At 29.3% G+C, this 17,051-nt stretch overlaps 1 long non-coding RNA gene across 1 annotated transcript in view; it reads right to left on the bottom strand.

The window, feature by feature from the left end:
- Positions 1-14,892, bottom strand: part of LOC129981828 (uncharacterized) — a 33,927-nt gene extending 19,035 nt beyond the window's left edge. Inside the window, exons 1-2 of the long non-coding RNA XR_008785375.1 lie at positions 14,644-14,892; positions 2,771-2,851 (exon numbers count right to left, since the gene is read on the bottom strand). This is a non-coding gene — a long non-coding RNA (uncharacterized LOC129981828). The remainder of the gene's footprint in view (positions 1-2,770; positions 2,852-14,643) is intronic.
- Between the last annotated feature and the right edge of the window lie 2,159 nt (positions 14,893-17,051).

The following is a 17,051-nucleotide window of genomic DNA, read 5'->3' as shown; positions in this document are numbered from 1 at the left end:
ATAATATAAAATACTCCATATTTGTTAAAACATAGAATCATTAGTATATTTGTTACGAGGCGAGTATCTTCAAGACTGTAATCACAAATCAGTTACCTCAGAAAAAAGAATTCTGAATACAATTACCACACAAAAAATTCGAATAACAAGCGAGTATGGATTCAATACTTACAAAGAACTTATTTTCATTTTAATACATTTATAAAAGCATTTTCAAAGATATTAAATACCAATTTTAAAATCTGAATAATCTATGATATTTTTCATTAGAAATATAACCCATTAAAATTATAATAACAGGCAAATAATATTAAATAAATAAATGATAAACATAGGTTTAAAACTTGTATAAAATTTATAATGACTGCAGTATAAATGTTTTGATGAATTGAGAATTTTAAATTTTTATACAGACCCTCTGTTCTGTGAGTCATTTTTAATAAATTATTTTTGAGAACAAATATTTTAAATAAAAATGTTCCACTCTTTTGCAATTAGAACTGATTGAGTTATGAAAATTTGAATATCTCTGTTCGATAAAAATGCACGATTTTAGACTTCAACGACCATATGGAAGAAAATACGCCAATCAGCATTTGGACTTCTTCCCAAGGTTGATTGTTCTAAAATAATGAAATTCTTGATTGTTCTAAAATAATGATACTCAAAGCTATATTGCTCAGTCAGGCTTGATTGCAGATGATTGAAGCGTTATGATTTTACTGAATATGATTTATAGGATTGAAGAACTATATAAGATTTAGACTTCATTATATTTCAAGATCAGAAGTATATTTAATGATTGAAATAAAATAAAACAAAACGTTATTTACAGCGTTTATATCTTTTTGAAAATATAACTCAATTTTATGATGAATCAGAGAAATTTTTATTGAATAATTCTGTGAAATATTGCATAAATTATAAAATAATATTCTGTGGTGCACGTAAGATTACAGTACTGAAGAATTCGATTTTCTGCAGTCATATTTTAAAAAAATGTATTTGGTTTCAACAAAAAGGTTTTAGCATTTATTCAAGTTTTATCTCTTGAAATTGAAATTCATATCTTACAGCAGCTGACAGCAAATTATATATATATATATATATATATATTACGATGAACAAAATATCGTAAGATTTCTGTCATAATATGAATCTTAAAAGTATTTTGCTGAAGAAACTGTTAAGACAACAAGATACATAAATATTTAACTGAAAATTCTAGAGAGTATTACTCCTGACGAACCAGTTGGTCAGCAAAGGCGGCTAATTATAATTAAATTAAAATTCGTGAAGATTCTCTTATTCATTATAATCACTTAATAGTACCATAGAATAAAATCCAATGAATTTAACTTAGCTGTGAATTTCTCTTAACTAGGTGACACTTTTGTCTGAGCATTTATTGTTATTTCCTCTCAGATAAAAAAATGAAAGAACACCTTACATACGTGAGGATATTTTAAATTAACTGCTATTCTGATTTGTTTGTGGATTTAAATATCAAAAATTCTGTAACCCGATACACGAATCTGACATGGCATTTAAGCCCAAGTCTTAAAACAACTGAATAGGGAAAGTATTAATCTGCTTAAATATTTCAATCCACAGTCATGTTTTGAATTTTTCAGTTATAAACGTAATAATTATTTGTAAGGAATCAGATTAATACATTAAAAAAATCTCCTCACAGGATTTTCCTACCAGAAGTTTTTATAAAGCATTATTTTTATAACAAATAATTTTATTATCTTATGCAGGGTTTACACTCGGCCAGTTATAAGATTGTCAGTATGTAACGCATGCATAGAAAGGCTGAAAACTGCTGTTCGGTCGAAGACAAGTAATTGTCCCAATGGAAAAACAGCGTGCCGCTGTTTTTTTTTGTTTTGTTTTTTCCTTACTGAGCATGAGTTCATAGAATTTGGCGGGTTTTTATTTTTTGGCGCGAAAAAATGGATTACTTATCACAGATTAATTCTGACATTTTTTACTCTTTGTTCTTTCTGCGTGTGTGTGCATGTGTGTTTTCATTTTGTTTTCCTTGCTTTTTTATAGTTTTCCATATTTATGTATATTGACCCTTTTTTATTATTATTTCACCATGCTTCATTGTGTAAATATCCATCATTTTAATACAATACGCTGAGAAAAAAAAAATTGAGGGATGGCAAAACGGCAATTTATAGCTAAGCATGGAATGCTTGAATCCATCTAATGAAATTGTGGCAAACATAAATCAGTCCCTTTCACCGCATGCACTGCCTACTGGCCATCTTACAACTGGCCGAGTGTAAACCCGGCATTAATTTGTCAATAACAACTATTTTGTTTCTTAATCGCTTTTAGTGAACTAACATTTTGAAACAGTTGAAATGTTTGGGGCGTTACAAAACAGGACGGATGATATTTTTAAAAACACGTTGTGACGTTATATTTACAGAAGTGAGAGGGGGAGGGGACATTCTTTCTCCTCTTCTTTTTTTCTTGTCATCTTTCTTTTGATGACAAATTGAAATTACTCTCTGTTTTCGAACAAGAAAACTTTCTGTGCCTTTGAATATTTACCAGTTGGTTTTGATTTCCTCAAATTTTGGGTAAAATAAAAGATGAATGTGATTATTTTAAAACCAAACAATCGATAGAAATATCATGCGAAATAGAGCAAAATAATATGAATGATAATTTTGAATTAAAATAAAATAATATGATTTTAAAAAAAAACTAAAAATCAAAACATCGGGAAAAAGAAGCTTTAAAAAATTACCTCAGAAAAAACGATTTTCTGACTCTTTCCGAACCACACTTCTGCAGTGTAAAATCGTCCAAAAGTGATGGATTCGAGATTCTGAAACAGTAATAGAGTTGAAATAACAACTATGGAAGCTCCGAAAACTGAAATAAATAATGCAGTGAAAACTTTCTTAGAGGAGCGAAAGGCTGAGTGAAAATATTTTCAATTTCAAGCTATTTCATGTGTTTATTTATTTTAATTCGTTAAAAAATTACAGTTCATTTCAATATCCTGAGACGACCACTTTTCAAAGATTCTATCTCACTGGTGGATAAGATGCATTTTCGGAATTCACCTTTGATCTTAAATCCCCCCCCCCCATTAGATACTTTTTCGTCCAATTTTTTTTTTTTTTTTAAGTGTATGTACATATTGTGTCGTTTCTGAAAGCATTTTATTTTAAATCAAATTCAAGTGGCAAAAAAGCTTTAAGGAATGGCACGAAGAACATTTTGCTAATTATTTCATGTAATATATTTAAAAATAATACTATTCTTAAGTAGAAAAAATCATTAATAATGTTTTTTTAAATATCAAAATATATAAAATATCATATATGTTTAAAATAATATTTATAATATTTTAAAGACGTTTTATAGTTACAACAATTCCTTAAATTAAAATAAAATGTTTTAAATAGAATAAATTCTCGCTTATCCATTGATGTTAATCTTAAAATATGGTCAAAAAATTAAATAACAAATAAGAAAAAAGCATTTTAATATAAAAAAAGATGATTATTTTTTTATAAAAAAATAATTACCAAATTTAAGAATAGAATTTTTCATTTATTCTTCATAATTTCATGTTTATGCGCCTTACATTAAATAAAAATCGCTCTAAAATATTTTGCTGTGCATTAGACCTTTTCCCATCAGTATTACTAGTTATCTGCAATGTTTACGAATACGTTTCATAAATCCTCAATTAATCCGCGTTTACTTTATTGCTAAATATAAGTACCTCCTCCATTCACATCTCCTCTCACCCCTATTTTGACGAATTAAACCCATCCTAACGCATGCGCAAAAGCGTGGAGGGTCTTAGAATCCGTTGTCAAACATTATGAATGAACGATTATTAAATTCGATGATTTTGTTGTTCTGTTGTAATCGTTTTTCACCTCTTTTATTCCGCATTGAAATAAATACATAAAAAAAAACACCATTTATCAAGTTTAGTTTTATTAACGTCCCATTTAAAGTAACACTAGGGCTATTTTGGGACGGACCTCGTCATTTTGAACCGCGGCCAGATGACGAGGACGACACCTGAGCTGGCACCCCTCTCTCCACAACAGCGGGAGGACGTTCGGTCATGACGAATTTAACGTATAACAGACCCCCTTATACTACGGTTCTTCGGTGGAATTCAGTCACGAGCCTAAATCCTCCGGTTCCGTAGCCGAAACTTTATCACTAGGACACCGCGGCCCTCACCATTCATGAAGATTTATTTTCTTAGTTTATCGTTTCTGATCTTAAAAATGATTAATTCTGCAATCGCGAATTCTTTTTCATGCTGTGTGGGCTTTTAAAATAGTTATCAACTATAAGGTCTCATTGTTAAGAGACTTCATTAAAATGTAGGTTAATAACTCAAATTATTTTTTCATTCAATAATAAAATAAAATTCCATCTAACTTTCTTATTTTTATAAACCAGGATATATTGAGTACTGATCAATCAGGATCAATGAGAAAAAAAAATCAATCAAACTTAAAATCGTAATGATTATTTTGGATCTAAAACAGCTAGAGTCTAGAAAAAGTTATGGAAACGAAGTTTGTATGCATTAGCCAACGACGAAAATATAAAAAAGTATATACTGTGTTTTTGTAATATTTCTCGCATGCTTTAGAATCATGATGAGGTTAGTGAAAAGCTTTTGTTAAATACCAAGATCGGCAAAGTTGTGAGATCAAACAGCTAGTGAACGAAGACATATTAGGGCTAAGAAAAATGTATCGGAGGGAGAAGGTTCCGGATTCCATTTCTTTGCATGTATTTTTAACCAATATTATTTTTAAAAAAAACCGATGGAATGATGTGCGCTTTAGTAATGAATTCATCAAAGTTTTCTATTTTCTTTCCTCCAGGAGTAACACAAATGTGGGTTAGTTTTCCTTGAAAATCTTCAGAAAGGGAATGCTCCTCTATACATTAGAGTTAAGTAAGTCTTTTATCTCAAGTGGTAACTAGATAATCGAAAAGGGATCACAATTTATTACGCGTCCTTCTTTCATGCACTTGACTATATATGCAGGATGGAATATGATCAGAAGAACCACATTTTAAAAACTATTCGGAACTCATAAATGCATTTTTATGAATATGAAGAAATTGTAGCGTTTTAATGAAATGTAAATTGGTTATCATGGACACATTTTTGTATGGATATAGTATCCCAAAGTTTTAATATTGGCTCTATAATACGACAAAAGGTATCAAAGGGACTGACATAATCAGTCTCAGAGAACACAGATATTCATTGGTGTGTCAAGAGACATTATACAATGTGCTGTGTGCATCGGTTAACCCTTTCTAGGGCCGTGGGAAGTATACTTCCCACCAAATTTATCAATCTATGTATGGAATTATGTAGGTTGGCATAAGTTCTGACAAATTTTTTTAGTAAGTCAGAAACTTAGATGCTTCAGTTCTTTATCTCAGACAAAATGATGTGTCTTGATTGGTTACTTAATTATTAATTAACCAAATTAATTAATTAATCAAATTAAATTTACGTCATAAGCTAAATGAATCCCTTTTCTTATTCTAATTTTAAGCCTAAAAATATTTTAACATAATATGACTAGAAAAAAATGGCCCTTTAAACGGTTAAATCACTTGCATTATCACTTCCGCTATTCCAACAACTATCCCAATTTTGAGCGAAACTCTTAAAATCTGTCAAAGATACTTTGTATATGTTGCAAGAAATTTATAGCGATGCTACCTTGGGCCAGGTAACATGTTCTATGTGGCATGTGTTTTTCAAGAATGGAAGAACATTAATGGAAGACAACAAAAGATCTATTACAGAGACTCAGCGCGAACAGTAGAAGGGCTCAAAACAGCAAGACTATGAATTCTAATTTTAAATATTTTTTATAACTTTCCTGCGAGTTAAGAAAAATAAATATTAGATTTTTCAATTTATTACTGTTTTAATACATGCTACTTAACATGTTTCAAAACAGTGGATAATTTTTAATAAGATAAGGATTTTTAGGCTGACAAACTTCCTGTAAAATGCCTTCTTAAAATTAAATTTGCATAGAACTCGAAGAAAGCAGATGGAAATCATGCCACGATGTTTCACAAAAGACGTTGGAGTCTCCTTTAACTTATTACTATTATAATCATTTTTTTTTTTTTTTTTACTTAATATTTGTGGCAAAATTTTGTGGACTTGAATGAGATCGCAAAGCGTTTTGTTGACTCAAAAAGGGTTATGAACCGAAAAGCCCCGCATAGAAACAAAAGAATACCTATTTTAAAAATGTTTATGACATCCTTCATTTCTATTTCTTCGATATCGGGCGATCTACAAACGGATTTTTACCCCAAAAAAAATCAAAAACAAGCATAAATAGTATGAAAGAAAGCTGTGTTTTGTAATTTCATTGCCTTCCAGACAAAGAAAAGAAGCCAGTATTCTTCATTCGTCTTCATTTAGTAATTAAATCTCCAGTAGAAACAATTCTTCATGCCATACCGGAACTAAGTATCATTGATGAAAGATTCTTCCCACTTCTCAAGCTTTGTTCCAATGCAAATGCGGTTATAAATTTGTATAAATTCGAACTTTTGAGGTTAGTTGTTCTCACGCCCGACGCGTTATGTTGCAGAAATTTCGAATTGTATCACAGAAAGACGCGTGAAAAAAAAAAGCGGCACCGGCTTCTTTGATCGTTGCCGAAGGTGCGGAATGTCTCCTTTTCTATACTTTCGGAATGCAGGTAGTATTTTTTTCGATTTTCTGTGCGTGTCATTGTCTGGAGTTCTTCCTCTTATTTTCAAGCCGTTAATTTTGGCTCAAAAATTGCAAATTTGAAAAAATAAAAAATAAAATAAAATCTGTTGAGCAGTGTAGCTTAAAATATACCATGGAAAGAGATTTTTTTCCTTTGAAATTTATGAGAAAATGCGTTATTTGAAATATAACTTAGGAAAACGTAGGCGTGAATACTTTCTACTGAACTTTAAATCTACAACAGCCGAGTCCTTATTTATTTATTTCTTTAATACAACATAAGCTAGCTCCTCCTCGGTACATAAAAATTTATTTAAAAAATATAATGAATATATTTTAATATATTTGCATACATTTTAAACACTGTAAAAGCTAATCAGTAGATTTGGTATTTTATTTTATTCAAGTTGATATATTCGGCGTTATCACGATTAAAATCTTTTGATGTATAAGGTTTTTAATTCAAAAAACTACTTTTATATAAAATATTATAATGTTCAAAATCCTTTTATTGTCTAACATTTTTATCGCCTAATTTAATTTAAAATTAGAACAAGTATTTGCTAAAATTATCGAATTACATTTACGAGAAAAGTATGCTGTGGCTCACCTGGAAATATTATTTACTTGACTGTGGTACGCAATGTGTTTGTTATTTTATAGCTTCGATTGCTAGCTTTAATTTTGTACCTTGTTTTTTTTAATGCATTATTAAGAAGTAAGGACCTTTTTAAAACATATATTTTAAGTATTTAAACTAGAATTTAATCTTCATTTTATTTTTAAGTATATCGTCATATATTTATATTTAAAAACATAAATATCACACACACACAATCACAATATTACCTAACCAAAAACGAAAAACATCGAGGAAATTACATATTGGCATCAATCGAGATCAAGAACCAACAGATATTTTTGGTCTGTATCAATTTTGTGTACCTGAATACAAAATATCAGGTTGATCAGTATATATCACCCAATTTTTTTTTTTTTATTACTCACCCAATCGAAAATGTACAACGAAATAGAATTTTTGAAATTAATCTCGAAAATAAGAGAGTGATGGGAAACAAGAGACCAGTCATAACATATCTAATCTTACAAGGTTTCATATGAAGTAAAAATTGCAAAATCGGATCAAAACTGGGTATTGGGTGGCCTTTTTTATATGCGTTTTGCCAGTTATACTAAATATATATAGAAAATGGGCAACTATGTCACTGGTGCCAAATTAAGATGAAAACTGATATTACGACCCTAACCTTTGAAAAGTCATTGCGTAACGGTAATCAGATATAATGAGATGCGAAAATAAAGCTAAATGCGTAAAAATCACAATTAATAATTATAGTCTAAATAAGAATTTTAGCAGAAAATAATTTGCAATCATGTTTGCATGACTGTGAATTGTGTTTGCATTATTTCCTATCTTCAAATCGAGCAGCTATAAGTTGGGATCGCATTATCTTGAATTCGAGTTTCTTTGCGACTGTAAGATGTGATTGTACTATTTACTACCTGCAATTGCTTAAACCCCTTTTTTTTTTTTTTTAAGAAATAAAAAAAGCAAATGATTTTTTTTGACTAAAAAATACAAATAAAATCTTTGCTAGCTACGGAAGCTTAATAATTTCTCTAGTACAATCTAGGCAAAGAACCGAAGAAGATTTTTGTTTTCATTATTATTACAAAATTAAAGCAAAATAAATTGTGCATGCGATGAGCGTGGCATCTTAAATAGGCTGTGATTTATTTAACTTTAAATATATCTTAATATTTTGATATTTGCTTGGGCAGAAACTTGATTGCTTTATTAACCCTTTAAAGGGTCGTTTTTTTCTAGTCATATTATGTTAAAATATTTTTAGGCTTGAAATTAGAATAAGAAAAGGGATTCATTTAACTTATTAGATAAATTTAATTTGATTAATTAAATAATTTGGTTAATTAATAATTAAGTAACAAATCAAGACACATCCTTTTGTGTAAGATAAAGAACTGAAGCATCTAAGTTTCTGTCTTTCTAAAATAAAATGTCTGAACTTATGTCAACCTATATAATTTCATACAAAGATTGATAAATTTGGTGGGAAGTATACTTCCCACGGCCCTAGAAAGGGTTAACATGTGAGTAAAAAAAAGGGGATTAACTAAGATTTTGAAAAGATTGGAAGAAAACAAGTATTGCCCCTACTAAAAGAAAAGTGACAGAAAGAATATACTATATTCGGCTACTAGTAGCTTCACTAGCAGCACTCGTGGGATTCTCACTTAATTTTATCAATTAGCTTTTCAAAAAATGTTCATTTTACTTTTTGTCTGTTATCCGAGTAATAAAGAAACTTCTATTAAGCAAATGAAAATCTAATTCGAAATCCCGAATTAAATCTATCAGCACTCTCTTCAAAAATTTCATTCATTTTTTTCCATTATTTTTATTTTTATTTTATTTAAAAATGATTTCATTCTTTAAATAATTATTTGATTGATTTTTTTTATTGTAAAGAACCTTTGCGACAAGTGTAATATTGATATCATGACTAGCTAACCAACAAATAATCAGTTATTGAAAAAAAATTATGAACGTAGCTTCAGATATGAAGAACAAAATTCAAAATAATAATAATAAGGAAAATTGAACTAGCGACGGGGGATGAGGAGGGTTCCGGTTAAGTAGAATGAAATGCTACGGGCACCAGTCTTGGAGGGTCCCGTGGAAAAAAAAATATTAATGGGCTTATACTTTGTTTTAATCTTAAATATGGTACAGAGTGAAAAAATACCATATCCCTAGTGCCATTTACCATTACTAATTCACTGAAGATGACTAGGACGGAAGAGTATTATGGTCTTGATGCCATTTATTCTGACTACACCATAACAAATTGTAATTTAATTTACTCTCATAGAATAACTTGTTTGAATCCTGCATATAGTTCAAATTTTTTTTCATAATTAAATCGATAATTAAAGTAGCACGTAATTAAACCAACAAAAATTGCTCAATATTTCAAATGTCCTTTATTTTCGATAGTGTACTGTAATAATAATTAATGTTCCAGCAGGAAATATCATGTTATCAAGAAATCAAATTTATTCTACATCAGAGTAAAACTGTACATAGTAATCTGAAGAAGGGAAAAAAAAAAAAAAAAGGAAAAGGAAAAGACGGTAGATATGCGAAATCTCATAAATCTTTTCTTTCTTCCTTACTTTTTTTTTTTTTTTTCACCTTTTCTCTTTCTCTCACACACACTTTTTTGATTATTTGCCATATATAAGTAAAGCTAATTCAGTTAAATTAGTTTAATCCAGTTTCTCTTTTAATTATCATTAATGGATGCTTCATTCTTTTAATTATTTTTCCAATTTATGGTTATAGCAAAACTTTTCTGGAAAAAAAATGGGATAGCGAATTTTTGTTTCGTCTGAAAAAGGAATGAAATGCAAAAAATTTACAAACTTCTGCTGTAAATGGGTATTTAAAGATTTCAACTCTGTTACTGCAATAGAAGTAATAAATTATTATGGCTAATTTCAGTATAACCATTCCTTTATTACATAAATTTATGGGAGAGATCAAATTTCATCATCAATATCTGGCCATGGTTAAAAAAAAAAGGGTATGTTCCAAAATAGTCTGATGTAACCTCAAAATGAAAAATTCATCCCAAAAATTAAAACATATATTAAGTTATTGATTTGCTGCAATACTAAGATGGAAGCCTTTTATTGATGACTTCTTTCTTCAATTTGAAAAAAAAAAAAACATGATTATAAAGTTGTACTAAGTTTATATCTTATATTAAAATTAAAATTTCCCTTACACCGAGTTAAAAATTAATGTGGAATTAAAATACGTTGACCTAACTCAATCCATTTTATTTAAAAGCTAATAAATGAATATCCTTTGATTTTTAAAGTTTATAATTCTGAAGGATATATCTGCGCTTCTATTAATTGCCGTAACATTTTTCTAGATTACAGCAATAAACATCAATGAAAAAAAGAGTAAATGACCGTAGCAGATCTCCACTATCATCATTATAGATAAGCATAAACCTTTCTCAATGCCCTATCTCCTTCCTGATCGTAGACTACACCTCTGTCTATTCGATATCATATACATATCACGTCAAGTTCAGGTGAAGTTAAATATGAAGAGCACCCATATATGCCAAACGACAATACAGAAAACCATTCTCGAAAAGGTCAATGAAACAAATTCGGCGAACGATCGTGAGCTTCATTAGCCGGTAAGGAGCCCCATCAGGGGGGTTTATCAAAACTAATGTGAGCTAGACACGGTGGCTGTTTAAACAGAGCGACTCCTCACTATCGAGATCTATAGTGAGCACACATTGTTCTAAGGCTCCAAGTCAACCGTGTCATTCAACCGGCCGTGGTCAACGGTCTAAATTCGTTAATGCCATATCCTCCCATTAGTAGATACTGTCTTTTTGTTTGGAGCGACTAACCCCTGTATCCCAATTATGAATTTCCAGTTTGAATCACGTGATGTTCGAAGTGGACACGGAAAGGGGTGGTGGAGAGGGAATAGAGTCCATCTGTTTGGAGATGACACAAGTGATTTCAGATAACCGCGTGGGTGTCAGAACTATTGAAGAGGAAAATGCGTTTGAACCGTATGAGGACTGTCTGTTATCTGATGATAAGATATGGCTCTGTTCATGCGTAAGATTGGGATTAGAAGGATTTTCAGCACTGGATATTTTAAGTTGGGATTTGTCCAGTTGGGAATTGGGAATATTAAGGAGAAGGATTATGTATAAGGGTACTTGTTTAGAGATTTAGGAATAATCTGTTGCAATTTTGTTGCTATCCATTCTTAAAAGATTCGGAAAAGAAATTTAGTCGATAGGAATGGTACAGTCGACCCCTTGAAGATTTGTTAAATTACTTTAGTCCAAGAATTTTTAGCTCTACTACCCCTCCAAGCCCTTATTTGAGGTAACCAAAAGAGGAAATGAAGTTTGGAAAATTACTAGATTCTTCTATTTTTTGTAAAACAAAAATAATCAAAATCATTTTGATTCAGGAAATTTTATTAAAATTCTCCAAATAAATTTTTTATTTGATATCGTTTTAAATATATTTAATTAAATTTTTATTTTCTCTTTTATACCAAAAATTCGCAATAATTTTTTCAGAAGGAACTGGAGGTGTGATTGAGAAAAGTATTTAAAAACACCTGTTTTTCATCAAAAAAAAAAAAAAGGCTTAACATTTGATAAAATTTCTATGCCTCTTTTTTTATCCTCAATAAAATATAAATTTTCTGCTGCCATTAAAACTGGACTATATTATGAACCCTTTGAACTCAAATGCCTCCTCTCAATTACCATTCAAGACAGTGCATCATTTTGACATTCTATTTATTTATTTATTAATTTTAATTGTTAAAAATACCTACAAAAGGGTAAAAATAAAATATAGATTCATTTTTCAGGGGAACTCAACTTAAAACAATTGTGCGTATTTATTTCTTCGAGTAATAAACAAGTTCATGTATTAAGTGAATAATTTTGCATCGAATTTCTTTTCCAAGTGCAAAAGCTTAAAACTCAACTAGACCGGACATAGAAAAACAAAAAACGACCTCTATATCAGTAGCTAAGGCCATATGACTTTTTGCAGTACCCAAATGTTTTACTAGAAAAAGTTCTATGGTATTTAGATTGTCTATTAAACATAAAATTAATTTTATTAAACAGAATATCAATTATTATATTTTAAAAGTAAAATATTTCCATATATATTGCATATTTCAATATACGGCATTCAAGAATAATTAATAGGATGTATTTACCCTTTTCTTAACTTTTTTAACGCTTTTGCTTATTTCACGTGTCATGCTTGTGATGGTGTAGTAATATAATCGATAATTACTCACTTCCTTATGTATTGAAATTCTAAAATTTTGTTCAGTTATTGGATGATCGTATAATATTTTAGTAATTTTAGATCTCTTAATCTTCAATTAATATCTTAATTTAACTAAAAATTGATTTCATAGAAATGGTGCCATCTAAAATTCAACTTGAGAAACATTAATTTTTAAATTTCATAACATTTCTCATCATAAATTACGAAATAAATTGCAAAAAATAAAAAATGTGAAAAATCTTTTTAAAAACGGTTTTATCAGCGTATTAAAAAAAAAATTAATAAAAATCTGGATGTCAAAACGAAAGTTGAAAGATCATCAGGCGCAAGAAATTATAGAAGGCTATAAATCCACAATAAATGTCATAAGAAACAATATATATATATACACTAACCGCCTTTGGCGACCAGCTGATTCGCCAATCTTAATGTTCGTCTAAATTTTAATAATTAAATATTTTACGCAATTCCTACTTTAATAGATTCTTCATCAAAATATTTTAAAACTTCAAATTTTGATAGTCATATAATTCACTCATAATATTATAAAAGCCTTCAGTCATAACGTAATATGTATCTCTCTAATTTTCTGTTACCCCTCGTAGAATTTATGCTTTAAATTAAAGTGGAAAGAATTAATCTGCAATTAATATAACACTATTTTTTACTGAAAGAAAGCATTTTTTTATAATATGATTACTGATAACAGAGTCACTGAGCATTTAAACTTTATGGGCACTAAAGAATATCTTTTTTAATTTATGTAATATCTCAAGAATTTGTCAACAAAATTTTCTCAGATTCATGATAAACAGATCGATTTATTAAAAATGTTTAATTTTAAGTGCATCAAACACTAAGAAAATAAAATGAATCGTTTAAAATAATCGGTCGAAAACAGGTTTAAAAAAACTACTTAAAAAACGATGTAATTAAAACTATAAGCATATACAAAAAATATATAACTAATAATATATGTTATAATAATATAATATGTTATTAAAATTGTATTATGTTATTGTATTTATGTTATATAAAAATATATAACATAAATACAATTTAATTACAAAAGCATGCAACTAACCTAAAAATAATTTAAATCAAGAATCATCCGTTGATAATATTGTCAACAATCAGAACACAATGAGCATGCGTGAATTTTCAACGCCAGTTACGGTAACGCAAATGCGTGAATTTTTCTACGCCAGTTGGGGTAACGCTATGCAGATTAGATATTTTTAATTTCCTTTATTCTGTTTTATTTTAATTCAAAAGTACTTCAGAATGAATCTGAAAGATCGATTCATTAACAATGTTTAATTTTAAATTCATAAAACATTAAGAAAATAAACAGAATCGTTTGAAATAATCAGCCGAAAAATGTTAACCCTAGCCTCATTAGTGTTGGGAAAAAAACTGAAGCCTTACTTATTTGATGGTGGGGAAAATGGAAGAATTTTTTTGGCGGGAAAGTTAGTTTTTAATTAATAATTAAAATTCTAATTAAAAATTCAAAAAAAGGGACCTCAGGTGCACATTCCCGACCTCTAAGATATACATGTACCAAATTTGGTAGCTGTAGGTCAAATAACCTGGTCTGTAGAGCGCCAACACACACACATTGAGCTTTATTTATAAGTATAGATATATTCGCATTTTAAATTTACCTTAAAGTTTCTTTGTTTGTTTTTTCGTCTCACGCTTTTGTTTCGACCTATTTTTGAAAATATTTTCCTTTCTTTTTTAGTGCATTGATAAAAGCAGTTTTTTTATTTCAATTTATTATCTATAATTTTACTTTGAATATAATTAAAAGGATCTTGTGTCCATTTCTTTTAAATTATCATTTGCATATTATTATATGAACAGCTCATCCTACACTATTTCAAATAACCTTCGAGAATATTAAACTATACCTTCGATTCCGATTAAAATATAAACATTGGACATCTTACCGTGAGAGCCCAAGGATATTTTCTTCTAATTCTTTCCGCTCTTCATCGGTTTAACGAGACACAAAAGATCGCATCCCTGACTCCCACGACTCAGAAAAATGATTCATTGCATAACAAAGCATCCGATAAACACTTATTAGTTCAATTACCTGTTCTTCAATATCGAACTCTCCGCAAAATGGCGGGAAAATTATAATTTACGACACGCTAATAATCGATGAAGCGCCTTAACAAATGCTTCTTTTCTGAGCAGACGATAAATTTCGAATTCTTTTAAAAGCTTAATCAGTGGCTGAACAATAGCGAATAGAAAAATAAAAACGATTTGCTATTCAGAAGTACCTATTCTGATAGGAGAACTGATCTCGTTATTTTTCGAATGTAGTTTGACCTTTCATGTCGCAGTCTCCTCCCTTATTAACAGAAAGGAAACAGAGGCGTTATCCTTCCTATTTCCCGTAATAGAACGATAGCATTGTGTTGCCATTTCAGAGATGCGTAATTTCATGTGACCTCGTTCGCTTTTATAATTGTGGATAATGTCACACAATGAAATTTGATATGACTTTAACTTTTACTGCATGGGATTTAAATTATTTATGCAAATTTTTTGCAGTTGTTGTTTTGTACGTGTAAACTTGTGGCAAATAAAGAATTTTGATTCTGACATTAAAAATGCTAGTGATTATCAATTTTAATTTGGTCATTAATAAATAATTGGATCTTCTGTGCAGAAATCACATTAAGATTTAAAAGAAGGTTGTTGCCATATCAGGGATTCGTAATTTCATGTGACCTCGTTCGCTTTTATAATTGTGGATAATGTCACACAATCAGATTTGAAACGACTTTAACTTTTACTGGATGGGATTTAAATTATTTATGCAAATATTTTTCTAGTTGTTTTGCACGTGTAAACTAGAGGCAAATGAAGAATTCTGGTGATTAAATGACATTAAAAATTCTGTGGATTATCACCTTTTTTAGTCTGAGTATTAATAAATAATTGGATCTTCTGTGTAGAATTCTCATCAAAAATTAAAGAGAGGAAAAAGCAGAATTTTCAATTTCCATCTTTGAAATAAGAATTAAAAAATCGTATACTTAATTTTCTAAAAATTTATCGAAAAAATGTATTTTATTCTATTTTATTTATTTATTTATATTTTCCACTTTTAAAATATATTTATCATCGATATTTATGCTTTAGAAGCAGAAATAATTGCGATCTGTGACATTCCTTTTTTCATTATAGAGTCTATATTTGGAAGATAATTTGATACACAGAACCCATTATTTTCAATCTAAAAAACGCTATTTTACTTGTACTTTTATCCAACGAAGAAAGTCACAATAAAGGGAGAAAATTAGCTCTCTAATTAGGATACTTCTTTTTTAAGATAAATATAAATTAAGAATGGCTATGTATTTCTTCTAAGAAAATGAAAAAAAGAAAATTATATATATATATTTGTTGATTTACAAAGGTAACTAACTTTATAAAAAACTTAACCTGCCAATTCTGAATTTTATTTCGATAATGCAATCGATAATAACAAAATGCTATTAAATGGAGACAGCAAAAAGTTTACCACACAAAATTGCTGACTTGTTTATCACATCAGATAACGAAATATTTAATCATTTTCACCATAAATGAATAGAAAAATAGTTAAAGGTTAATCTCCTCAGAAATGAAACTTTACACCGGTATTCTGCTGATAATTTTTATGGATTATCTATACTTATATAAAGCTCAATGTGTGTGTGTGTGTTGGCGCTCTACAGGCCAGACCGTTTGACCTACAGCTACCAAATTTGGTACATGTATACCTTGGAGGTCGGGAATGTGCACCTGGGGTTCCTTTTTTTGAATTTTTAATTAGAATTTTAACTATTAATTAAAAACTAACTTTCCCACCAAAAAATCTTTTCATTTTCTATACCGCCAAATGAGTAAGGCTTCAGTTTTTTTTTCAACAGTAATGAGGCTAGGCTTAATATTTTTCAGCCGATTATTTCAAACGATTCTGTTTATTTTCTTAATGTTTGATGCATTTAAAATTAAAAATTGTTAATTAATCGAGCTTTCAGATTCATTCTGAAGTACTTTTGAATTAAAATAAAACAGAAAAAAGGAAATAAAAATTTTCTAATCTGCATAGCGTTACCCCAACTGGCGTAGAGAAATTCACGGATTTGCGTTACCATAACTGGCGTTGAAAATTCACGCATGCGCATTGTGTTCTGATTGTTGACAACGGATACGGACGTTTTGAAGGCTTAACCTGTTTTCAACCGATTATTTTAAACGATTCTGTTTATTTTTTTAGAGTTTCATGCATTTAAAACTATTGTTAATTAATTGATCTGTTCATGATGAATCTGAGAAAATTTTATAGAAAACT

This window comes from Argiope bruennichi, chromosome 8, assembly GCF_947563725.1.
Source record: "Argiope bruennichi chromosome 8, qqArgBrue1.1, whole genome shotgun sequence".
In the NCBI taxonomy this organism is placed as follows: Eukaryota; Metazoa; Arthropoda; class Arachnida; order Araneae; family Araneidae; genus Argiope; species Argiope bruennichi.
This window is presented reverse-complemented; position numbering and strand designations above follow the sequence as displayed.